The 25,955-nt window shown below is 43.0% G+C and overlaps 1 protein-coding gene across 4 annotated transcripts in view; it reads left to right on the top strand.

Moving 5' to 3' along the window:
- Positions 1-25,955, top strand: part of SOX5 (SRY-box transcription factor 5) — a 641,693-nt gene that overhangs the window by 167,034 nt on the left and 448,704 nt on the right. For 3 of the 4 annotated variants that reach the window (XM_050715320.1, XM_050715319.1, XM_050715325.1), the window contains one exon: positions 24,871-24,933. The exons of the other annotated variant lie outside the window; for it this stretch is intronic. The gene's annotated coding sequence lies outside the window, so the exon portion shown is untranslated. The remainder of the gene's footprint in view (positions 1-24,870; positions 24,934-25,955) is intronic. 4 annotated transcript variants of the gene reach the window in all.

Below are 25,955 nucleotides of genomic sequence, written 5' to 3'. Positions count from 1 at the left end.
ATGTATGTAAAATCAATATACTACTATGTCATTTTTTGCGTCAGAATCAGCGCGTGTCTCTGCTGACAAAATGGCATACATTACCTTTTCCCATCTGTTCAAAGCACATTTAGTAGTGCCTTGAAAAGCTTTTGCAAGTCATGACATAAATACACAACTGGATGGTGCAATATAGATAGAGCAGCAATTTAGTGAAACCTCCTTTAAAGGAAAATTATTTTAATCCTTCTCGGGCAAGAAATTAATTTTCAACAATAAAAAAATAGGTTTTAATTTAAGTGTAGCAGCATTTACCAGCCATATCCATGTTAAACATTTCTCCCTACCCCTGTATCATAAAATAGCTTCCAACGTGGATAAAATCCAAAATCAATTAGTTCAGTTTAAGTTTTTTGAAATTTCATTGTTAGTTTTTAAAGAACATCTTCCAGATTGTCTCTAAACTTTGCATGAAAATTAATTTAGTTAGAAGTTTCTTACCACTTGCATATTCCAACCTAGAGGAGCTGAAGATTTACAGAGAACATTGGTAAAAATAGTATCATTAATTCCCACAGAGTAGTACCTGAGTAGTTCTTCAAATGTCACTATTTGTAATTATTGACACTTTATTGGCTTTTTAGCAGAGCTGCTTGTGCTGTCATGCCTAGCAAAACCTTACCACTCTCCTTTACCTGATGAATGTTGGATGTCCATCCACGTGATTTTAATGATGACTTTACATTTATATAAAAACTTTTTTCTAAGTAACACACGAATGAAAATATCTTTTAATAGATACAAAGAAGGCTTAGAGAGGTCGCTCACTATCTATACCCTATCCTAACGTATAGGACTCTTTTTATGTGCCCCAGATTGCCATTTCTAGGGCAGAGTAGTCCCAGTCTTCTAGGCAACCTGCAGGAGTGCACAATTTCAAGCTGCTTATCTGTGGTTTCCTTCTTGTCTGTGTAACCTGAGTATAATTCCTTCCATCAACTCCATGGTTTCTAACAACACTGCTGGTAAGACTTGATGCACAACAGCTTGTAGTATGTACTTGTCATGACCATCTATGTAATCAGAAGGAGCTAGAGATGTGCAGAAGTGAATGTCTGAAAATGAAAGCAGGTCAGAGAGTTTAAAGCGACCTTTGTTCTGTTTAATGTACTGCGAGTCTGCCGAAGCTTAGTGGAGCAAAAAACTCAAGTACCAGATAAATGCTTGTGGAATAACCATCCTGTCTGTGTAACGTTTTGGCACCTGGTGAAGGACCAGAAGAAAATAATAGAAATAAGAACAAGTATTTTGGAAAGTTTCTCTTTAAAATCCCAGTGTGGTTTGAGAACCTTCAAATTATTAACAGATTCTGGGGCCAAAGGGAATCAGAGGAGTGTGCATCTAATCTGGTTCCTCCTATGGCAGCAGTCTTAAAAAAAAAAACTCCCTATTTTCTGCATAAAAACTAATGAAGTAAGTTTTATACAGGCACAATTTGGTAGTAGCTAATGTAACTTATGTTGTTATTCTTTGCTTACTATAATGTTATCTTTGGAAAGCATTTGGAGCAAGAGCCAAAAGCAATGGAAAGACCTGCCTTTTGAAGCAGAGTTGGAAAATCTCGCACTGTGATGTTTGTTCATCTCTTCACCATTGCTGAATTTTGCTTTCACTTGCAAGTGTGAACCAGCAGATTAGACACTTCCAAGGGCTCATTCACTGTGAGGTTTTGCAGGTGATTTCAGTTTAATGCAACCAGATAATTGTAGCCCTGGGGCTTGGCTAGGTTATAAAGCTGCTAATCCAGACAATATTATCCGATCACATGTTGTGCTTATATGAGAGACCTCTGCCTTTAATAGTCTCTCCCTGTGCTTGTAAGTGTTTTGTTGTGTTTTTTTTTTTTTTTTTTTTTTTTTTTTTTTCAGTTTCAGCAGCCCTATAAAAATGAGACACAGGCTAAGATTAAGCTCTGGAACAAGTCACTGAAGTTATGCAGTGCTTGATTATCTGTACTCCATAAATGTAATCCACATACAGTGTGTATCAGCTAGTTCATGAGGCTAATGTGTACATTCACCTCCTGGTTTACTACAAGGTGGTAGGCATTGACATCTCTGAAAAGTATGTATTTCATATCATAGAGTCATAGAATGGCCTGGGTTGAAAAGGACCTTAAAGATCGTCTAGTTTCAACCCCTCTTCTCTGGGCAGGGTTGCCAACCCCTAGAGCAGTCTGCCCAGAGCCGCATCCAGCCTGGCCTTGAATGCCTCCAGGGATGGGGCATCCACAACTTCTCTGGGCAACCAGTTCCAGTTCCTCACCACCCTCTGAGTAAAAAACTTTCTCCTAATTTCTAACCTAAATCTCCCCTGTCTTAGCTTAAAACCATTCCCCCTTGTCCTATCACTATGAACACATGTAAACAGGCATTACTCCTCCTGTTTATATGCTCCCTTCAAGTATTGGAAGGCCGCAGTGACGTCTCCCTGGAGCCTTCTCTTCTCCAAGCTAAACAAACCCAGTTCCCTCAACCTTTCTGCATTAGAGAGGTGCTCCAGCCCTCTGATCTTAGTGGCCCTCCTCTGGACCCATTCCAAGAGCTCCACATCCATCTTGTGCTGGGGGCCCCAGGCCTGCACGCAGTACTCCAGGTGGGGTCTCACAAGAGCAGAGTAGAGGGGGACAATCACCTCCCTCTCCCTGCTGGCCACCCATTTTTTAATGCAGCCCAGGACATAGTTGGCCTTCCGGGCTGCAAGCGTGCACTGCTGGCTCACGTCCAGCTTCTTGTCTATCAGGACCCCCAAGTCCTTCTCTGCAGGGTTGCTCTCAAGTTCTTCTTTGCCCAGTCTATATAAATACCTGGGATTGCCCCAGCCCAGGTGCAACACCTTGCACTTGGCCTTGCGGAACCTCATTAGGTTCTCATGGACCCACTTCTCCGGCCTGTCCTCTGGATGGCATCCCTTCCCTGTACTGTATCGACTGCACCGCTCAGCTTGGTGTCATCTGCAAACTTGCTGAGGGTGCACTCGATTCCGTCGTCTATGTCATTGATAAAGATGTTGAAGAGCACAGGTCCCAAGACCAACCCCTGAGGGACACCACTTGTGACCGGCCTCCACCCAGACATAGAACTGTTGACAACAACCCTTTGGCTATGACCAGCCAACCAATTCTATATCCACCTAACAGTCCATCCTTCAAATCCATACCTCTCCAATTTAGAGAGAAGAATGTGGTGAGGGACCATATCAAATGCTTTGCTCAAGTCCAGGTAGATGATATCCATCGCCCTTCCTTTGTCCACTGATGCCGTCACTCCATTATAGAAGGCCACCAGATTGGTTAGGCAAGATCTGCCTTTGGTGAAGCCGTGCTGTCTGTCTCAGATCACCTCTTTATCTTGTGCGTGCCTTAACACGTCTTCCAGGAGAATCTGCTCCATGATCTTCCCAGGCACAGAGGTGAGGCTCACTGGCCTGTAGTTCCCCGGGTCTTCCTTTCTCCCTTTCTTAAAAATGGGAGTAATGTTTCCCTCTTTACAGTCACCGGGAACTTCACCCAACAGCTATGATTTTTCAAATATGATGGAGAGCGGCTCGACAACCACATCAGCCATCTCTCTCAGCACCCTGGGATGTATACCATCTGGCCCCATGGACTTATACACATCCAGTTTCCTGAGGCGGTCCCGGACTTGTTCCACTGTCACAGTGAGATGGAATCCGCTCCTCTCACCCTCTCCTCGAGGTTCAGGGTCCTGACAGACGTAGGAAACTTGACCACCAGTGAAGACTGAGGCAAAGCACTGACTGAGTACCTCAGCTTTTTCCGTATCTGAGGAAGCCAGTTCTCCCATCTCATTTATCAGAGGGGGAACACTCTCCTTGGCCTGTCTCCTCCTGCCTATGTATCTGTAGAACCCCTTCTTGTTATTCTTCACATCCCTTGCCAAGTTCAGCTCCATCTGTGCCTTGGCTTTCCTGATCCCGTCTCTACACATCCGGACAACACCCCTGTATTCCTCCCAAGCTATACAACCCTGCTTCCACTTCCTGTACATTTCCCTCATTTCCCTCAGTTTAAGCTGCAGGTCCTTGCTCAGCCATGCCAGTTGCCCACCTCCTCTGCTCGATTTCTTCTGCTGGGGGATGGAGAGCTCTTGCACTCTCAGAAGGGTGTCCTTAAAGAGCTGCCAGCTCTGTTCCACTCCTATGCCCTTAAGGACAGTTTCCCAGGGGATACCAGCCAATAATTCCTTGAGCAGACAGAAGTTTGCTCTCCTGAAGTTCAGGGTCCTGACTCTGCTTTTTGCCAGACCCACATTCCTCAAGATCACGAACTCCACCAGGGCATGGTCGTTACAGCCCAGGCAGCCTCCAATCTTAACCTCTCTAATGCTCTCTTCCACATCGGTGAGCACCAGGTCTAGTAAGGCTTCACCTCAGGTCGGTCCATCTATTACCTGGACCAGGAAGTTATCCTCAACAGACTCCAGAATCTCCTGGATTGCCTAGAACCTGCCATGCTGCTACCCCAGCAGATATCCGGGTGGTTGAAATCCCCTATCAGGACAAGAGCTTGTGAGTGCAACAGTTCTTGCAGCTGAAGCAAGAAGGCCTCGTCAACAGACTCCCCCTGATCAGGTAGCCTGTAGCAGACCCCAACCACTAGATGTCCTTTACCAGATCGATCCTTGATTTTCACCCACAAGCTCTCAGCCTGGTCATGGCTGTTTCTCAGGCACAGCTCTTCACAATCTGTCCACTTCCTAACATAGAGGGCAACTCCTCCTCCCCTCCTTCCTCGCTTATCCCTTCTGAACAGTTTGTAGCCATCAATGGCCACACTCAAGTCATGGAAATCATCCCACCAGGTTTCCGTGATGGCAACTACATCATAGTTCCCTACTGGTGGCCTCCAGCTCCTCCTGTTTGTTACCCATACTGCGTGCACTAGTATAAATGCACCTCAGCTGGGCCACCTTTTGGGAGGGAGAAGCCCTAATACCCTCTTGACCATACTCAGGTGTTTCCATAGTTACCAACCTCTCACCAACCCTTGTGTCCTTCCTGCAAAATATTATGTCATCCTCATCCTTCACCAAGACACAAGACTGTGAGGTCTTGCTAGCACATTCCTCACCCACAAGAACTGGCATGTTACATTCAGGCTCTTTATACTGTCCCCGGTTCCACCCCCAACACCCTTCATACCTAGTTTAAAGCTCTATCAGTGAACCCTGCCAACTCCCATCCTAAAACCCTTTTCTGCCGGTGGAAAAAGCTATCCCTGTCTGTTGTCAGCAGGCCTGGTCTCACGTAAATCGACCCAGAGTCAAAAAAAAACAAAACCCTGCCAGTGACACCAGGCTTGGAGCCAATTATTAACCCGCCGGCTCATCATGTCCACTCCCTCATTATTTCCTGTAACTGGAGGTATAGAGGAGAACACGACTTGTGCTCCTGAACCCTTGACCAGTCTCCCCAAGGCTCTGAAGTCCTTCTTCATAGTCCTTAGAGGAGTTCTTCCTATTTCATCACTGCCTACCTGAAAAAACAAAAGAGGATAATAATCCAAGGGCCGTACTAGTGAAGGAAGTTTCTTCCTTACATCTTTAACCCAGGCCCCTGGGAGGCAGCAGACCTCCCTGTGTAGCGGGTCTGGTCTGCATATCGGGCCCTCCACTCCCTTCGGCAATGAGTCACCAATGACAATGACCCACCTTTTATTCTTTAATGTGGAGGTTTTAATGCAGTGGGTAGTCTGATTAGACTTTGGTGACACCTCCAAGTAGGAAGAACCATCACCCTTGCCATTGTCCAGTTGTCCTTGCAGAGCAGTGTACCTGTTCTGCAGAGGCAGCTGGGGAGGTAGGGGAATCACCGGGCAGGTGCACCCGCTACGCTTGTAATGCCAAGCAGGGACCTTTTGCCATTGCTCCCTGTCCCCCAATTCATCACTATCGTTGCTAGGGGGAGGAGAGGAGAAGGGGTTCACTGTACCAGGAACTCTGCCTGCTGGTCCCCTCCTATTACCTGCTTGCAAGGCAGTTGGGGGTGATATATTCCTGGTGGAGCCTCTGCTGGCTGCCTAAGCCTCAGGGCCGGTATTTGGGGTGTCACACCCCAGTGCCTTTCTTTCAGGCCTGGCAGGGAGTTGCTCCACCGGTCTATCTCCTGCTCACACTCCCTGATAGCCCTTAACCTCTCCACCTCTTCCTTAAGCTCTGCCACCAGGCTGACCAGGTCATCCACCTGCTCACACCTCACACATATGGTGTCTCTGCCACCCTCAGATGGGCAGCAACAGGCTCAGGCACTCCCTGCATCCACAGACCTGAACGGCCGCGTTTTTGAGCTCCCCAGGGGCTGCCTTTGAACGTCAGGGGAGGGGGCACTGCTGGCTCCGACTGCACCTCATCAGCCTCCCTCTCAAGGGCTGCCGGGCCCTGGCAGCTCCCTCGGCCGCATTGAGTGGCCTTGACGCTGGACAAAAAGCCCTGCCTGCCTTGATCCCCCGCTCCGCTGCAGGGTGTGTCTGCCCCGGAGCCGATCGCCTCAGCTAGTCTAGGCCCACATGTAGCTGGAGCAAATGTATGGTTTATAATAATAAGCAAATGTATGCTTTATAAGTAGTACTGTCAATTAGCATGGTGAAAAAAAACCACAAAACAAAACAAAAAGAAAACCCACATTTTTTGTTAGTAGGTGCGTATTTGTGAAAACAAACTTTTCATGGCAATACAATGGCTTGAGAGGAGCTTTTGGAGGTGGAAAGGAAGGAAGGAGGGTGAAATGGTGTCTCAGCCTCAAATCTGGACCTCTTGTTTGGCGATGTTTTTTTGCTCACCTTTAGTGAAATTCCCCTTATTTTGTTTAAAGAGACGGTTCTTGTACGTCTGTCATCCAGCTCTTCTAAATTCATATGACCAATATCAACCTCTTAGAGATTTAGATAAAAAATAAGGCCTATCACTGTCTGTCTATGCTGAAGAAAAACACAGTGCACTGCCCCAGTGTATGTAACTGTACAGCATCACTTTGGATCAAGATAGAAAATGGAAGGAGGGGCTGAATTTCTTCTGAGCTAGCCAGCAAAATACGCCCCTTAGGTTGGGTGGAGTTGCTGTGACTGGAATAAGAAATAATTCTGAAATTGAGAACAGCATTCATATGGCATTTCAGCGATTCAGTGTGTTACAGAGGGAAGGAGATCTAAATACTGCTAAATTTATCAAGCCCAATTGCTTCCAGTTACTCCTTTGCATGACACTCATTTCTTTGTATGCTTCTCGAGCCAACGTGCAGCCTGGCTGTGCAGCCCCTGTTCTGAGGAGTAACTCTGGCTCCTCAGCTTCGTGGAGGATGTGGTCAGGCTGTGTGGTTGTGCCCTTAAGAATAGGTGTGTTGGGCTTTTCCCTGGACAAGGTGGCCACGTCATTGGGCTGTTCATGTTCTTATTACTAGATGCTGTATACCTGTATAGCTAATTCCAACTGTTTATCAACAGATGTTTGTAAGAGGCAAACTCTTACAGAGTTAAATGAATTAATCAATTAATCCATTTATACCTGCCCTGCTTGGGGAGCAGGAGGGAAGCAACAACAACAACAACAACAACAAAAACACCACCAACAAAACCACAGACCTGTAACACCCCAACCTGCTGACCAGAGCTGCTCCTCTTGCTTGAGCCTGCTCTGGTGCGTTTGACCATGTACTGAGCAGACTTACCTTACCTTCAGCCTGATCTGGTGTCACCTGTTGTTCTGCCTTCTGCTTCCAGAACAGATTGGAGCAGAGAGTGCCTGTTTAAAAATGCACTGAATCAGGATTTTGTTGTCTTGTAAAATGATGGCAGCAGAGAGTTAGCCTGGAGTAGTAGAAGTCAAGTCACTCCACTTTGTTGGAGTACTTCCAGGCTTGAGCCAAGTTCAAGGAAGGAAAGGAAGTGTAAAACTATTGGCACTGCGCAGTACTACAGTCTTTGGCTATCTGTTTTGGCAATTTTTTTTTAAGGGAGAGGAGAGACCCAACAGCATCCCCATCAAAGTTCTGCTAAATATATTTCTTTTAAAATGTATTTAATTTTAGGCAATTGTAACCAGCTCTGTAGTGTTCACTGACTTGGTCTTTGGCTCTGAGTTTGCAAAGACTTAAGTTTGTTAATGCATTTCAATTGTTCCTCCAGCTTCAGCATGGCTATTGATGTGTGCAGAGTTGCATGCTTGTTGAAATGTCTGTAAGATGCGAGCTTAACAAATAACACAGATTTTACACTGGGGAATACTAATGTCAAATATGTAATTAAAAATCTTCAGGACAGGCAAATTTCTGAGCATGTGCAGTATCCTCTTTGTGAACCTCGAGATCTCAGCTGGTTTTGGTGAAAAACACAGAAAGCAATTAGCTTGCATCTTAGAAGCTAATAATAACTGAACCTTTTGGCAGATTTTGTGATGGGATGATTTCCTCTCTGTGATACAAGCCAAATGAATTAATAAAACTTTTTTTTTTAATCACTTATTCTAACACAGCCATTTAGTTGTCAGAGGTGTATAAAAGGAAAGAATTTGAAACCTGGATTGTGTTATGTTGCACTGTAGACCTTTTTGTAAGGATCAGTCTTTCTTTGGAGAGACTTGTGTGTTCTTGTGTGTTCTATTTGAGAGTTCAACAAATCTCGTAAACTGAGTTCCCTTTATTTGCTCTTTATATAAAATTTGAAGAGATTTCTTCCATTTCAAAAGTAAAGGTCCAGACAGCTCTGCCTGGATAAACAATGTGAGTGAGATTTGGTTCTAAGGCAGGCAGTGGAGAATGACAGTAGGTGCCCTTGAAATTGGTGGTCTGTTTTCCCAAAACCAACAGCAACAAAAAAGACAATGGTTGTAAGCAAGTTTACCGCTGACTGTGCTCTAAGTGTGTTTCAGCTCTGCTCCCCTTGCTGCTGTGCAAACTCATTCAGTCCCTGCAGTCGCTCAGTCTTTGTGGTCTCTCTGAGCATCACCAGAGATTCAGCAAGGCAACCGGGATGGAGAAAATGGTGTCTGCAATGCACAAAAAATGTCTCAGTCACCTGCATGGGCAAATCCAGTATTTTTAAACATGACAAATGCTCATTTCGAAAATGTACACAGTGGAACTCAGGTTGTGAAGAGGAATACAGACATCCCATTACTACTCATCTGGAGCTGAGGTTTGGTCCCCTGCTTCAGCACCGGCTTTCCTGGCTGACCAAAACCACAGCAAGTCATGTTTCTCCATGCATGTGTTTGGCTGTAAAAATGTAAAAGGAGAGCTGTGAAGATAGGTGTGTTCCGTGGCAGTGATGGGGCCCGAGAAACAAATGGTATGGTTGCCCCTGTGGGGTCAGGTGGGTGTCTAAACCCCATCGGTAGAGGATGGTGTAATGACACGCAAGTTGTGCCACCGTTGTTCTCCAAATAGTGAGCAGCTGTCCCTGGGGCAAGAAGCAAGAGTTGCTGGAAGAGAGAAGAGGGAAAGAGCAAAGAGATGTAGTCCTAGGTATTTTAGTTAAATTTAGTTGATGATTGATATGTAACAACATTGGAGACTGGACTCTGTGACATGAACTATTTGGCACTGCAGTGAGATGTGTCTAGAAAAGACATTGCTTTCTCCTCTGAAAGTGTAGCTGGCTTAATAATGCATCCAAAAAGGATGTAAAGCTCCTTTCACCTCCTTTCACCTTATGTCAGTTTTTATTCTTTGGAGCTAGCTAGTGTAGGACAATGCTGAGATGCTAATCATGATATCAAGGGGCATTCCCTCCCTGTCCCCTGCCCTCATCTTACAGTGAGTCAGAGACACTTAGGCTTGGTGCCCTGGACTGAACTACAAGTTTTCTGTGCTTCTCTCCCACATAGGCAAACATACCTGATGTGCAATGGGCTTTTTAACTGTTGTTTTGCTCTTGTTAATTGTAGATGTGGAAGGCTTTGTCTCCTTTGCTGAACTGTGAAACACATGCTGATTCCTCTGAACAGGTGGCCTATTTTTTCCTCTTAGCTTTAAAGCATATACAATAATATCTGTTGATCTTACCTTTGAAAAGCTCCCTCCATCATTCTTTTGAGCAGCCAGAAAATGTTGTAAATGCTTCATCCTTACCTGGGGCCCCTGCCCAGCCTTAGGACTCCTTAACCTCTGTTCCCATTCCCTATCAGGAGCAGTGATGTGAGAAATACAGACTGAAACTGCTGCTGCCTAAGGCCACTGTCTAGGCTGAGAATGAATTTGATCCGCTGCACGCTTGTATTTTTCAATGGAGCATCCATTTCTTCTGGTCCTTTTTCAACAGAGAAAAAAGCCCAAGCAAATGTTCACAGAGCACCTCGGCTCTTGTGGTAGCCTCCTACTAGGAGACTTAGGCTGTTCCCTTCAGCTTCTCGTGCTTCACCCATTTCTGGGATACCTGAGGTCTTGTGGTTTTGTGGGGAGAGCTGCAGAGCCTTAAGGTAGAGCTCTTCACACATGGTATGACTCTTCTGTGCCTTCTCCTCTAGTTTACAAAAGAAATGCAATGCTGCTGTGCATCCTGGGTTTTTGCTTCATGAAACCAGCCATTTGACGAAGGTGTTTTTAGATGGAAAGTACAATGAAGCAGGTTGTCACGATAAACTCAAGTCCATCTCTTAAACATAGGCATGCAAGCCAGCTTAGGTGCTCTGGGGTGCCCTGTCCTGCATCAGTAGCCTTTCGAGTAAGGTACCAGCCTGCAGCCATGCCCCTGTGTCAGGGGGGTGGGCATGGTTCAGCAACAGCTGGATTTCCAGCTCAGGGAAGGTGGGGCAGTATTTACCTATGGCAAAATGTGGCTGGTGCTTTTCTGCACCAGCTAGCTGTTGGCACAGTGGTGGTGGTGCAGCACTCTGCCTGGCCCGATTGCCTGTGGCAAGGCGCCAGCCCTGTGAGCTCAGGCTAAGGGCTTTGGGAGCACAGTAAGCTACGGTGGGGTCTGGCTGGGGGCCTCCACCCCAGACCCTTTCCCTTGATCCAGAGATACTGGATCCAGGGATACCGGATCAAGCCTGTGAAACACAGCCCTTCTGTTTCAGATGAGCTCTTGGTTCAGTACTCACTGTCACCTCATCTGGGTGCATCTGTCCTAGCACCAACCATCCTTTTCATTTCAATACCCAGTGCAAGCCTTACCCTCTGTGATTTATCCTACCTGGAGCTCTTTTAAGGAATAATGGTCTGCGTGGAAGTCAGTTTGGGCAAGTTAGAGATCAATGTAACCTTTTGCTCCTCTCTGCCCGTCTCTTTCAAGCGGCTTTAAAGTGGGAAGACATCCTCTCCTCCTTCCCCACTGCCCCTCTGCCCCAGCTCCTTCTCCTTGCTGCCGGGGAGTAAACAGTAGATGTTACATGTATTAACACAATGCTCCTGGGCGTGCTCCATGTGCGAGTCCCTGGCAGACGTAAATTAATTAAAAGTAGACAGAAACCCTAGAAAAAAGCAAGTTCCCTTCCCCCTCCCCCTGCCCCTCTTTTCCTTTCTTTCTCTGTGGGTAAATAGCTAATTCCTTTGTTCCTTGCTGCACTATTTCATTTCTGCCATCATTGTCCTCATTGTTCTCTGAAACAGGAGGGGTCTGGGCCAGGAGCAGCCAAGGTCTTGGCTAATGACGGGAAGTCTTTAAAGTTTGCGCTGCATTTCATCTTCTCTGTGGGAGTTTTAGGACGCATCCAGTGTTTGATCCCCACCGTGCAACTTTGCTTCTAGTTAATTAACAGATCCCCATTACACTCTCTCATCTGCAAGCACATGGGAGGCCTATCAGGAGGTAATTCAAGGCCAATCTGAGTGATGGCAGAAATTAGAGAAAACGGTTGTTTTAGGGTTCTAACATTCAGGAATAAAGCTCTCCCTTTGCAGAGGTGCCCTGTAAGTTTGGGGTTGTTTGCTTCCTTGTGCCATTTTAAGCCTTCAAGCGGTCTCCCATACAATCAGGTCTCTTTTAGGGGGTTTGTTTTTTTTAGGAATTGTTGATGGGGGAAGGCAGTTTATTTGTTTTGCTGCTGCTTCGCTGTGCTGGCAGCCTGCGTGGCATACAGTTTGGAGGGCCAGTAGAAACAAAACCATGGTGTTATTAGCAAGATGTTTTCACCTTCCTTTCATTACCAGCTTCCCCGTTCCCACCAAGCCTATTATACAGGTTACAAGTGTCTTATGGCAACTTTTTTAGTGCCGAGTAAAACCACCACAGGCCTCCCAGCTGCAGAGCTTTGTCAGGCTTTCAGCTAAGTACTGCATCTCTCAGGAGTGCAACCTTCTGTCGACTTTGAATGTTTAGAGTTGTCTGATATGTTCCCCCCCCCCTTCCTCTTCCCCTCCCTCTTCCCCACCCTATGAGCAATGACCCCCTTTAACTAATGAATTAGGAACCGTTCCTGCAGTTGCAATTCTCAGTTCAGCACTTGGCAATGAGAATCAAACCAGGGCTATTTAGTGCAGCGTTAAATGGCCCACCACATTAGCCCCCTGGCATGCTAAGCTATTAGGTTGTTTTACTGTTGTTAAAGTTACATTTGTTAGGTGGAGTTGCTGCTCCAAGAGAAACTTAGTAGTGTGGGAAGAGGCAGGCAGCCCAGTGTCTTGTGGATGTATTGTGCGTATACAAGGCACCAAAGTTTTCCCCTCTCTCTGTGAGGCAATTAGAGGAGAAACTTTGTAGGTTTGTTGCTGTCGAGTGGGCTGGATTGACCATTTTGCTGCAGCAGGGAGCGATCCAGTCATTTGTTGTGGCCTTCTCATTCCCTGGTCATCCCTCAGCTGGGTGACAGCATCGTGGAGTCTGCTGGCAGGCAGCCTCCAGCACTTTGGGAGCTCCAGGTAGGATCAAACTTTGTAGGCTCAGCCTCATGGGCTACCACCAGTATGCTCAGCTGGTCCTCTGGGCTCCTCATCATGTCCCAAAGGAAGAGCTGTGTGCATGCTCATTTCTCTGTTTCTTGGTGTTGGGCTAGTGAGGGCCTCTGGAACAACTGTGACCACACAGTGTGTCCCCCAAAGGCTGTGCTAGCACCCAAACTGCAACACAAAGCAGCTACAGAAGTGGACCTTTCTCAGAAATGCTCCAGAAATCCCTTGAAACAGAGGCTGTTGTAGACAAGGGATTCACCATTTTCTGCTACAAGAGAAAAAGGGGTATTATTTTGATGTTGCCATCAGAGCCATTTTGAAGTTCTTGGGCACAGTTCCTGCAACTGCAGAGGATGTGTATCACACTGGGAGGCGGGATTCACCACCTACTGTGATCTTAATGTACATGTGCAGAAGACTGTCTAGAAGGTATACGCACCTTATACATCATGCTTAACTTTTCCAACCCTCATTCTGGGTCATTGTCTGAAAATAGTATTACTTGTTTGCTTATTTAAGGAGCCTGCTGCCTTTATTCTGTGAAAGAATATCTAACTAAAATCTTAAAATATGTTTTTTTAAAAAGTGCCCTGGGTTAGAGCAGCTCACACAGGAAAAAATATTTCAGCAGGGCAGCAAAGACAATGTTTTAGTATTCGAGCCTCAAATATCAGGTTGAATTCTGACACGGCCCGCAAAGCCTTCTATGTTCCTGATTTCCCTCCAACTTACTAAAGCTTTTATGGACAAGAGATGAAAGAGCAATGTGCTTTTGCTCCCCTCTAGCCATCGATGTTCTGTGAAGCCAATTGTAGGTGCGTGCATTAGCTCCGCTCACCTGAATGATGTCTCTTTTTTTGCTCTTGCTCATTGTGCAGTGATTTGCATCCTCTCTTTCCACAGCAGCAATACTTCTCCATTGCTGGTTGATGTAAAGATATTATAAAGCTCTGACAGATTTTTTGGGCTGAGGGGGAATCAGTGTACAGATACAAAGTGTTGCTGTTTTGTTTGATGTAAGCACAATGAAATGGACAGCGCATTCATAGTCAAGGCACCCTGTTGCTGATGTGACCAGGGTAGACAGGGTCCTCAGCTGCTAAGCAGGGATCCTTGGATGTGCCACAGGGTTTCAGAGAGAATCCCCCTGCAAAAGGAAGCTTGTGCCAGTATTGTAGAGTGCTTGTGCCAGCCAGCTTGCAGGGTTGATTTGGCATTTGGCGTCTTGGTAGCGGCTGCCAGTGTGTGTGGTGGAAGAGAAGGGAATAAAAAAGAAAAACACAGAGGGGTTTAAAATAAAAATGTAAAATTATTTGCTTTGTGCCATATGGGCTCCAATATTTTGACAAAACTAAGGCCAAAATTAATCATGCCAGGCTAGAGTTTTAGTTCAAAAACATATGTATAACTGTCCCCCAGAGTGTGTGTTTGAGTTACCATTTTCATACAGAAAAACCTTAACCTTTCAATTCCTAGTTCTCTGCTCCACAACCTATTGCTCTGCTCGGATGAACTTTTCGGATTGTGTGAAAGTTTAAAACTTTTTTTTGGCAATGGATTTTCTTAGTTAAATGTCAAAGACATGGTGGATTTGCATTTTATAATTTTGTTTGGGGGAGTTTATTTTCTTTTTCTTTTTATGGAACTAAATGAATTTTTAACAAAAGTTGTGTTGAAGCTAGCATTTGGCCTAACAGAAGAGGGGAAGGGAACAGAGGATGAGGGAGAAGGAGCAACCAGGACCACTAGTAGTGGTTGAACATCTATTATATGAAGCATGGAAGTCCATTACGCAAATCCTGCATGTCCTGACAAAGGTGCTATCCCCACTACACCTGTAGCATAGGGGTTTTCAAATCAGGGATTTAATACAGAGCTATGGACTGTGGCCAGTCTTAGTTTTTAATTTGTGAAGGAACTGTTCTGAATATGTATGGTAATCTGATCTTCCACACAATATAGACCATTGAATTTTTCACTGTAATTTTTCATCAAACACCCAGCATCCCATAAAATCTAGTATATTACACAGGTTTACCCTGCATTAGGTCATTATTGAACAAGTTTGGGTGTGTAATGAAAGCACAATACTGTTTTGCACTAGTGTCTGTTGTGGGCACTTTGCTTTACCACTAAAAGAGCCATATGGAGTCTGGCTTAATCCTCTTCAAAAGCAAAGTTAAACCATACAAAGGCACTCCTGAAATAGAATAAGGTTGACTGTGGAGTAGAGCTCTTATGCATTAGTTTTTCCGGGCTGGTTCTTTATGTAGACAAGTCCACAGGACGACATCAAATCTGGAAAGATCCGGTTCAGATGTGACTGAATCAGGTACTTTTGTTCATCCCACTATAGAGATGTGAGATGGATATGAAATTCAAATATAGATCTCTATCTTAAAGTTTGGAAATGTTCAGATGTAGGATTTAGGCAATCTTTAATTCATGTGAATGTCAGCAATACTATGATTGAGGACAGTAAATATATATCTATCAGTGACTGATCTCAAGATCAGCCAATCTATTATCATAAAGCCCCTCCTTTTAAGAAAGGGGAGATGTGGGTGGAAATCTGAAAGAACAAATTTAAACAACTGGTTTCCTTTCACTTTTAAAGCCAAATAGTGAGAGAGGCATAAAAGAGCCCCAGTTTGGATGATAACGAAACATTGCTTTGAAGTTCTAACTAAATTGCATTTCTTGTTCTCTGCTGTCGCCTGTAAGACTCAGAAAAATTGGACAAGCAGTGATTAGTATATAATAATGTATGTTCAAATAGCTTATGGTATTATGAAAACAAAAATTCAAAAGGCCAATATACTGACAGTTAAAATCTGTCTAAGGGGCAATAGGGGGGAACCTTCACAAAAACAATATGCTGATTGCATGCAGCTACCCTGCCGAGTCAAATCTTAAATAAATTATACATACTAGAGCTGAGAAATGAAGCAGTTTAAAATGTTCCTGTTCTGTGCTTTAGGCAATGCCTACATCCACTCTGTGTCCTTAGTGCATCAGATCTTTGGGCTGTTGGTTTGGGTATCCTGCCACAGTAACTGGGCAGTACCTGCTGCATCAGAAGCCAACGGAAAAATCCAGCTTTGTTTGAAGTCAGCTGCAGGGAGAAGAGTGGATGATAAACAATCTCTTTCTTGATTCTTTGACAAGGAATCTCTCTCTTAGGTGCCTCCCCCCACCTCCCAAATCTCCTCCACCCACCTCTAAGAAATCCCAATGAAGTACTGAAATGTGGTTTATTTGGGTAGTTTTTGTTTTTGTTTTTGTTTTTGTTTTTTTTCTCCACAGGAACAAATTAAAGCAGCTGAAATTCTTCAGAAATTTGGGTCAAATCTGACAAGTAATTTCAGCCAAAATAAAGGTGAAATTTTCTGAACATCAAAATGATTCATTTTAGTACACATGAAACAAAGCATTTTGATTTCTTGGGATTTCCAAGAAGACTCAGTGACTATACAGCCCAGTGGTAAGGACTGCTAACAGGGATGTAGGAGGTCGGATATTCTTATCTTTTTTCTTCCCAAATCAAAGAAAGGTCTTGAATATAATGCATCCTCTTCTCGCATTCCATTCTTAATCTATGCATACATATACTCATGCATACACATTCATTGAGGGAGAAAAAGAATAATTCTGTAGGTTTGAGCAAGCTGATCCCTATGAAAATTGGTAACTGGGATCCATTCCCTGTGCCAGGGAATACTCAAGTGCTAATGTGGAGCTTCAACTGGAAAGACTGATAAGAAGAACCTAATATACCACTGCTGAGGGCAGATGCTTAGAGTATGGTGCATGCACAGTCCTTGCTCCAAATCACATTTCGTTTAAATTCAGCTCCTCCCTGTTGTGGTGAATACATCCATCCCAAAGATGCAAGGGCAAGGAAAGTTTAACAGTAAGACCTTGTAGATGGGATCTGCCTTCAACCTGCTGGCATTACCTTCTCTTGCCCAGCAAAGGTATCCCTAAGCAACAGCTACTTGTGCAACTCTACTTTTAGTAGTGAAGCTAATGCTTGAACCTAAGCTAGCAGAAACAACCCAATATCATTTAATAAACACAACAGACTTTGGCGGGTATTTGTGAGTTTCTCAGGATCAAATCACACTTCCTAAACTTCTGTCCAAAATCTGCATTAAAAAAAATAAAGGAAGAAAATTTTATGCACTAGCAAGGAGGGGGAGTGGAGGGGCAGGCGCCAGTCTGTTCTTCTTAATTACCAGTGATAGGACCCACGGGAATGGTGTCAAGCTGCAACAGGGGAGGTTCAGGCTGGACATCAGGAAGAGGTTCTTCACCAAGAGGGTTGTTGTGCACTAGAACAGGCTCCTCAGGGACGTAGTCATTGTACCAAGCCTGTTGGAGTTTAAGAAGCGTTTGGACTGTGCACTTAGTCACATGGTCTGAATTTTTGGGTAGACCTGTGTGGTGCCAGGAGTTGGACTCGATGATCCTTGTGGGTCCCTTCCAATTCGGGATATTCTATGATTCTGTGATTCTATGATGCAGTCTTGGTCTGTGGCTAACAGAATCAAACAAATCACTAATTGGAAACCTAGAATGACATAAGCAAAGCACGCTGCTCTAAGTCTCAGCACCTATGTGATAGTATACTGTCATGAAATTCTTGCAGTTCTACCAAAATCACCTTCCAAAATTTCAAAGTTAAATCATAGGAAAGAAGAGCAAAATTTAGTCCCCACTTTTGGTATAGCATTGCTTGCTTGCTATAATTTTGATATAATAGGTACTATTTGAACTAACTTTTTAAAGTATATTTCAACATTGCTTAGGCACAGAGGCTAACGTGTGTAGCTTTCAGATAGCTTATTACCATTCAAATACTTTGTAGATAAATTATATTAAAAGAAAAAAAAAACTGTTTCAGCTTCTGACTCATTCTAAATGGAGACTTAGCTCTAAGTAATCAAAATTGCTTTGGTTGTGCATAGCAGCATTAAAAGCCTTGTCCACTAATTGAGTGAAGCGGCTCCAGTGAAGCAGCCTTGCCCCCTCATTATGTGGTCTTGCAAATGCTGTTTGTCATCGCCGCTTGCCGGTCTCAATCTAACTGTACTGCTGGTGCAAATTAACGGTAATTCGTTATGACACGCTGTGTCCTTCCAGTGAAACAACAATACGGATCTCGTACCACCCCCGCCCTCCTCTCCTTTCCTCCCCACACCTCCCAGATACTTTTCCCACTTCAAGGTATCACCCCTGACTTCGCCTTCTAGCTCCTTCCTACTAACTAGTGTGTCAGGGTGTATTGTGGCTTGACTGATGGATAGCACGTGGTGCTCTTCCCCTGACACATTGCAAAGAGATATGTGTCAAACAAAAGGCAGTGCTCTCTGGCAGCTCAGGGAGTCTCGTTGCTGATGGAGGGCTTGTACTCCAGGGGAAAGCTCTGCGTACGCACGGGTACGGTCATCCACCTTCTGCAGTTCAACAACTGCACCAACAGTATGCTCCAGGAAGCAGGAGAAGTCACTGGCTAACATTTCAAATCAAAGTTAGTGAATATTTGTGAGGTGTTGATATTACACCGTTGCTACTGTACATAAACTATTGTTTATTTTTTTTTCTTCCATCCTGACTGCAAGAAATGGTCTTAAGAAAATGAGGCTTTCATTAAGGGCACAGAACTGAAGAAATATCTGCTTTGTGTTGCAGTATTTCTTTGTCACTTCGTGGCTCACTCTCACTTTAATGATAGTCTCCACTTCTCACCTATTTGTTATGCTGTCCTTTTAAATTACAAATTCTATTGTAAGGACTGTTTCCTGCTTTGCATGTATAGAGAGGTTCCTGCAAGGGAGTCCTGATTTCAGCTGGGGCTTCTGTCCCAGATTCTCAGCTGGTGGGAGTTGGCTGAGCTCCACTGAAGTCATTAAATATATGTGAGAGGTCTATGGCGCATCATCGTTGTTATTGTTTGTATTGCTAGAGAGAGGGATATTCAGCTAGTGTGATCTTAGCCCCATTAAAGTCCAATTCTCACAGATACGCAGTCTTTCTTCATTTCACGTATTTTCATTCAAAATGAAAATGAACTATTCTCAAGTAAAATCGAACGTTTCTGTTTTGACATATCAATTTTGAAATAAAATATTTTCCCCTGATACTTCTGGTGGGGGAAAATTGATGAAGTTATTGTTTTAGTATAATTTTCACTTAAAATTCAAACCACTGTAAGTTCCCAATTTAAATATATATATTTGTGAGGAGTCAAGAAAAGGAGAGAGATTCAGAAGAAACCCTAAATTTTTTCGAAGAAAGATTCAGAAGAATTCAGAACTGATTAAAATCAAGGTTGTGGCTCTGGGTTCATCCCAGCTAACAGTAGACACCTTTCTGAGGTCACTAGATCTTGAAAACTGCCATCTGAGCCTTTCTTTGTAGTCAGTGCAGAGATGCTTTTCACTAAAAACATTTCAGCCCGTTAGACCTTTACCATCCCCTAGGGCAGCCTGTCCATCTTTACCAGAGGGATCATAGGCTTGGCGGTGTTCTTAACCTGTGCAGTGAATTTAAGTTGGGTTAGTCCTCACTTGCTAACAGGTCATTGATTCTGGAATTAATTTTTTTTATTGATACTAAAAGGTCCACCAAATGATCTATTATCATTGTAATATAATGTAGACCCATCTACAATGCTATTCATCAGTAACGAGGTTAATGCCATTACCCCTGTTCTACAGATGAGAAACCTGAAGCAAGGGAAATGACTTGGCAAAGGTCAGCCAGAAAAGACATGTTTCCACCCCTACCCCACCCCCGCAGTCTCACATTATTTATTAGGAGAGAGCAAAAGCAAGGTTTTCCTTAACCTTAAGTCCTGGAGTTGTTTTTTTGTACGTTAGACTTTCAGCTGAACTAGATCTTTCCCCTGTGGATTCAGAGCTTGAGGATGTAATTTCTAACAGTCCAATGCCAAGTAAATAATCTACGAGAGTTCCTGTTTAAAATGTCACTGTACCCTATTCCTAGTTGTGTGGTTTTAGGGTTCTGAAGTGTGCCTGAGAGCAGTGCTTCCAGAGTCTGACGCACCCTAAAATATTTCTTACGGTTGGACAAATTCTCTTATGCTCAGGAGTTGAGGTAAATATTTCGAAGGGTGTGTCCCTGTGGATGTATCATAGAAGAGGACAAGATCAGGACTACTTCTGACCACAGAAAAGAAGGGTCAGTTTCCTTGTTCAGGGTCCATGGTGTGCCCAATTGGTGGCACCAACACCATGTTAACTGGTTTAGTATGAGCTCAGATCTCTGCGTAATGTGGACCTAATCTCTTACCCATATAGTGCATACATTGTGATAGAGCTAAAATGCCTGTTATAGATGCTCCAGGATCGACGCTAGAGGTAAAGATGAGTACTCTTCCAAATGATTTTTTTTATATTTTTTTTTTTGTGAAAAAATCTTGCTGCTTCAGAAGGGTAGAATTGTCACGATACTTAGCTCTTTGTCAAGTGTTTTAGCACCTTTCCATTGAAAGAACAGCAAAGGTCCTACTGATTTCAGTATTGCAGGTTCAAGCTCCAGGTGTTGCAGGGTGCTTGCATACTCAATGCAAAGAACTTTGGGTTCTTTGAACTGGGGAAAAATATCTTTAATTTAGATTATATATAATCATTCTTTATTGGAGCTTTAACTTGGTTAAGTATAATCAGGTAGCTATTGTATAATTTAAATGGCCGGTGATTGTTATTTGATAATAACAACTTACATTTATATAGTGCTGTATATCCCAAAGGGATCCCAGAGGACTTTAAAGACTCAACAATAAAATACACAACAAAGTAAACATTAATTACAATTATACCATCACTAGAAAATATGAGGATATTAAAAATCTGGCAGTCTGTGGCTTGCTTCCGCTCTCATTTGAATTCATTAGCCAAGCTCACCCAGAGTGCAAATGGATTATTAGTGGTTCTGCCATATCTGATTTAAGAAATGTTCTGTTCAAGTATTGCAGCGAGAGCAGAGGAGGGGAGAAAAGGGTGTAAATACCCTTCTGAGGTTGCCTAAAAAATCATCTCTACTCATGCAAGTTAAGTGAGGTGTTATTTCTGAACTCTGAGTCACTTGAATTCATCCCTCTCTTATTCAAGCGATTCTTGTGCTGTTAGGCTCTATGAGGCTTGCTCCTTGTTAGCATGAACTGGTTATCTTCCAAATGCCACATGCCTACAACACCAGAATGAAAAGCCCTAGTGCTTTGTACAAATTGCTCACCTCTTTTTGTACATAACCTATGAAATAATTTATACTCCACTCCTGTTATTGTTATTCTTGAGTTATCCGTGTTAACACCTCACTGAGGTGGGCAGAGCACTTTATACCTCTTGAGCTGCTCTTCCAGTCCCTTGTAGGTTCAAGTGTCAAGCTTTCTACTTTCTTTCCTTCTATGCATATTGTCAGTGCTGAAGAAAAAGATAAAAGCTTGAGGGATATTAATGTGTTATACTGTAGCATCTCAGATGTCATAACAGTCCCCAAAAACTGCACGTGGGAATTGGAGACCCAGTGCAGGAGGCACTTCATGGGCAAGTTGCATGAAGATAACTCTAGCCTTTGAGAGCTCACAACCCAGGACCTGAGAAACACACAAAGGAGAATCCCAGAACTGTTTGGGAGGGGAACTGCTGAAGTGACGGGACTACTTTCAGAGCAGTGTTGCTGACCACGGAAATACAGCCAGGAAGCTTGATGCTGTCTCTGTGGGTGGTTGATATAGGTGGTTTGCACTTCATATTGTTTCTTTTCTACTGTGTAATAAATTCTAGCCTAATCCTGAAAGATTTCCTGAACTCTGTGAAATCCTCACGATTTACAACTTTTTTTCAACAGTCAAGACAAGTTGTTTGCACCCAAAGATAAAGATAGATCACTTTTAAAATAAGTTTTGGGATGTCAGATAGAATATGTAAATTACTTCTTTAAAGTGGTTTGCAAGTTTTCTTGTCCATCAAGATGGTTTTCAGTTTCTGAAAATATTAATTTTCCCTGGCTTTTGGCCACAGCATATGAAAACACTTCATTTCTTCTTAAAATCATACTTCTTTCTCCATCTCAGAGCTTTTCTTCAGTTTATGTTTTTCTTTTAACACTCTTACTCATTTTGCAAAAAGTTGTTCACCGATAGACTCTTGTTTTTCAGGGTTGTAATGAAGCATGAGGGACTTTTACATTTTTGCGGTGAAAGTTTTGCATGGGTCTTACTGTAAACCTTTCACAACATCTTTAATTTGTTTATTTTTGGGAGATGAAAGAAAGGGAAATGGTGACTTAGAGACAAGCTTTCTGCTCCATTTCCTCAATACAGAGGATGATAACTCTTCAGTACAGATGCTGTTACACCCAAGAAACTGAGCCTAATTAATGGTGATAGGTAGATCCACTGGTGGCCTATTGACTAGTTTGTAATCTGCAGTAAACTTGTTAGAATATGATTAAGAGCCTAATCTCTGGGTAAAGTAGTACAAATATGCTCAGGTAAATATCTAGGTAGAACCTTTGGCAGTTCCTGCCCTCTTCCACAGGGATTTGCAGATCTCAGATCTCAAAGTGAACACAGTGTTTTGGATCATATTGTTCTGATCCCCTCTGCAACCAAGCGCTGGGAATCAAAACACGCATAGGGAAATGCTGTGAAAGTGTTGTTTCTTTTATAAGCTATATTAAAGAATAGATTGATATGTAATAAAAATTACACTTGTGATCACAAGACCTTGCAATAGGACCCAGGTCTTTTCACTCATTAGTGATACACAAGCTAAGAGAATGCTGAGCTGGTGTTTTGTGTGTCATGCTATGTTTGACACAACCCTGTTATAAATGCAAGTATATGAAACAAATTCTTTCAGCTTGGTGCTCCACAGCATAACAGATTGTAGGAAATGTTCCCCCATGCTCTGGTTAAAGTTTTTGAAAAGTCTGGATAGCTCCTATTAGAAAAGAATCTAGCTAAAGACATCGTCTTCTCTGAAAGAAAATCAGTACTGCACTTAAAAGGACTTTGTGGAATTATTTCATCTTTTATAGACTCATATAAAAGCAAAAAAAAAATTAAACCTGCCTTTTTTTTTTTCTTTAGATGGTCTGATTCCTAGTTTGAATATAGGGACTGAACTTGTGATTATCAAAGTCTACCTGTGGGAGCAGGAATAGAACCTCTTCTTTCACTTTTATAAACATAAATCTCTACAGTTTGAGATTAAATAGATTTCCTCAGGTTACTAGTAGTAGCCTTGTCTTCTATTTGCCTGGAGGCCATCTACTAAAAAGTGAAAAAATACATGCATATGTGAGTGGCAGAGATGTTACAAAATGTGACTTGCTTTGTTGCAGTGATCATTAAAGATGTGGAGTAAACATGGAAATAGAAAGGAAACTGGATGGAATCTATTTTTTTATTTGCTGTAAAAACAGGTAATGTTCAAGTCAGCTGAAATCCTGGTGGTTAAGACTCGGATACAATGTGGTAATTGCAGTGGCTTTAGAAGAAAATAAAAAGTAAATAAAACATAGGAAAGATGAGCTCAAGTCAGAGCTTTAATTTTCATTAACGTTTATGTTTTTAGAACAGAGGCAATATACTCTATACATAAGGAAAGACAATGTGTTAGTGAAAGTGGGTGCCTGAAAGAAATTAGTCTTTGTTCATGAGAGCATGAAACTGTTGAAAAGAATCTGCTACTTTCACACTGTCATATACAAAACTTACGATGAGACTAGCACGGAAGTGTAAAGAAAGTCTTGGTTGTTCCTCCAAGAAAAATAGCACATGACTTTTAGTATAAATGGCTCTGAGCTTAATTCCTGCACTGGTTGGTATCGGTCTGCAAGACTCAGAGAAGGAGAGATGATACAAACAAGAACAGGAAACTCCTGGGATTTAATTATGGAAAATTCTTTTCAAAATCTCTGTACAAAATATCTTTAAAACATTGAAGAAATCAGTTAGAACTAATATCAAGAGTGGGATTGGGAATTATTACTACTGCAAGTTCTACTAAGTGTCTCCTTTGTTATGTTTATAGTGTGCGGAAAATAGAAATAATAGCTGATTAGTAGTCTTGACTTAGAACGCTCTGTTTCTTCCCCATATTGGATAAATCTCCTACTGATGGATCGATCATTTAATCAATCTACTAACGTGGCCTTCAGCACTATAGTATCTGAGTGCCTCCCAGTGTTGGAACGCTCAATAATGCTTGGTTTTTCCCCGGTTGTTCTGTACTCCTTGATTTGATTTTGCGCTTAGTTATACTGATGTAAATCTGAAACTATTCCATTGATGTTGGTGGAGGCTTACGAGCCCAAAGAGCAGAATTGAACCCCAGCTATTCTTCAGATGCTCTACTAACAATATTTTTTGGTTTTATTAATCAGATCTCTGATTTATTCTCCCTGTTCCTGCTACATTTTTTTTTCTGCTGCTGCTTTGGGTATGATCCAAAGTCCACTGAAGTTGCTGTCACTCTTTGTATTGATTTTAGTTGACTGTGCTTCAGTTTTCTGCTTGCCCCTCTCCTTTTTCCCCCTCTGTAGACCCTGAAGGTTCCTGTGTGAGCTTGTGTCCGTCTCAGCAGTGACTTCTGATTAATTAAAATGGCACATATTCTGACAGTTCTCTGAATAAGCGCCTCACTGTATTGGCGCTCTACTCCCCATCTTTAATACCCATTGCCTCCCTCAGTTTAGTTCTCATTTAAAGAGATCCCCCTCTCCTCCACGTGCTGCAGGTCTTGCTCTTGCATATGGCACCTTGTGATTTGGGGAGAGCTTTGCTAAGGGCCTGACCTGGGTTCTGTGAAAATTGAATGGAGAAATCCCACTTACTTCCTTGAGATTTTTGCTCAGGATAAAACGCTGTAGTGTATAGGAATAAGGTTTTGAATGAGATAATTGTGGCTCTTCCTTTGATTTATTTTTTTTCTTTTCTTTTCTCCCTGCCTTCAGTGTTGCCAGCAGAAGAAAATAGAAAGAAGAGGAGCTGAGAATTTGAACTGGGAGACTTGGCAGGTAAGAGGTGTATTTTCTTCCTTGCCAGGCGAGGCATTTCTGGAAGTGCTGATGTGAGTTGGCAGCAGGTTGGATCAGCTCCGGGAGACGGAGCTGGTCCAGGACCTGCAAGACTTGAGCTGAGTTTCCTGTTCCTTGGCAGGCTCTCTGTGTGGTTACAGAGCAGGCAAGCGCTTCGTTTCACTGGTTCTTCACCTGTGATGGGGGCAGAACTGCTTCCTCACTTTGAGAAGGTGGACTGAGGAGGAATGAGAAGAAGGCTGGGAAATAAGTAATGAGATGCTGTAATAGGTGGCAGGGCACTTGAGCTACTTGGACAGAGTTGTCTAGTTCAAGGTTGGCAACTGTGTGGTGTGGAAAACTGGGCTATTGTTTGAAGTCTTTTAAGAAATGTTTTAGTGAGTTCCTTGTGTGATATCTGCAACTTTACTGAATTTGCTTATTTGAAGACTCATTTGATTACTTTAGTCTCGTTTCCCGTTCTACATGGTTTTTAGATAGGGTGGAGGTGAAATACAGTATAATCACTTTCATATAGAAAGTTGTATTGAAAGCACCACAACAACTTGGGAAAGCCAAGCACTCACGGTTAGGAAAGGTCTTTGTGAACCACGATTCTCTCTGGGCTTACTTGAGGCAGATCTGAGGACAAAAGGCTTTTCTCAGGGACAAAAGCCACAGCCAGTCTGCCAGATTTCAAACCCTCTGAAACTTGAAGTGCTGGAGCTTTTTCAGAGGAAGAGCTCGAAGAATTTTAAGCATCATATTCCTTAACCTTGTTCTTGGAAAAAGTTGTACCATTTCCAAAACGTTCAGCCTGAGGCAGTCATGCATCATAGATAAATCAGCCAAAATGGCAAAATATTGGCGGAGTATGAACAACTGCAGGTAGTTGTTTAATCGCTTGTGTCAAGTAATCTTAATAACAGGTGTAGCTACTGCTCCAGTCAATTATATAAATTGTCCTGCGGTCTTTCCTGGGTTCTTACTGAGGCAAAGCTATTGATAGATAAGATCTGCCT

This window comes from Cygnus atratus, chromosome 1, assembly GCF_013377495.2.
Source record: "Cygnus atratus isolate AKBS03 ecotype Queensland, Australia chromosome 1, CAtr_DNAZoo_HiC_assembly, whole genome shotgun sequence".
NCBI lineage: Eukaryota > Metazoa > Chordata > Aves > Anseriformes > Anatidae > Cygnus > Cygnus atratus.
This window is presented reverse-complemented; position numbering and strand designations above follow the sequence as displayed.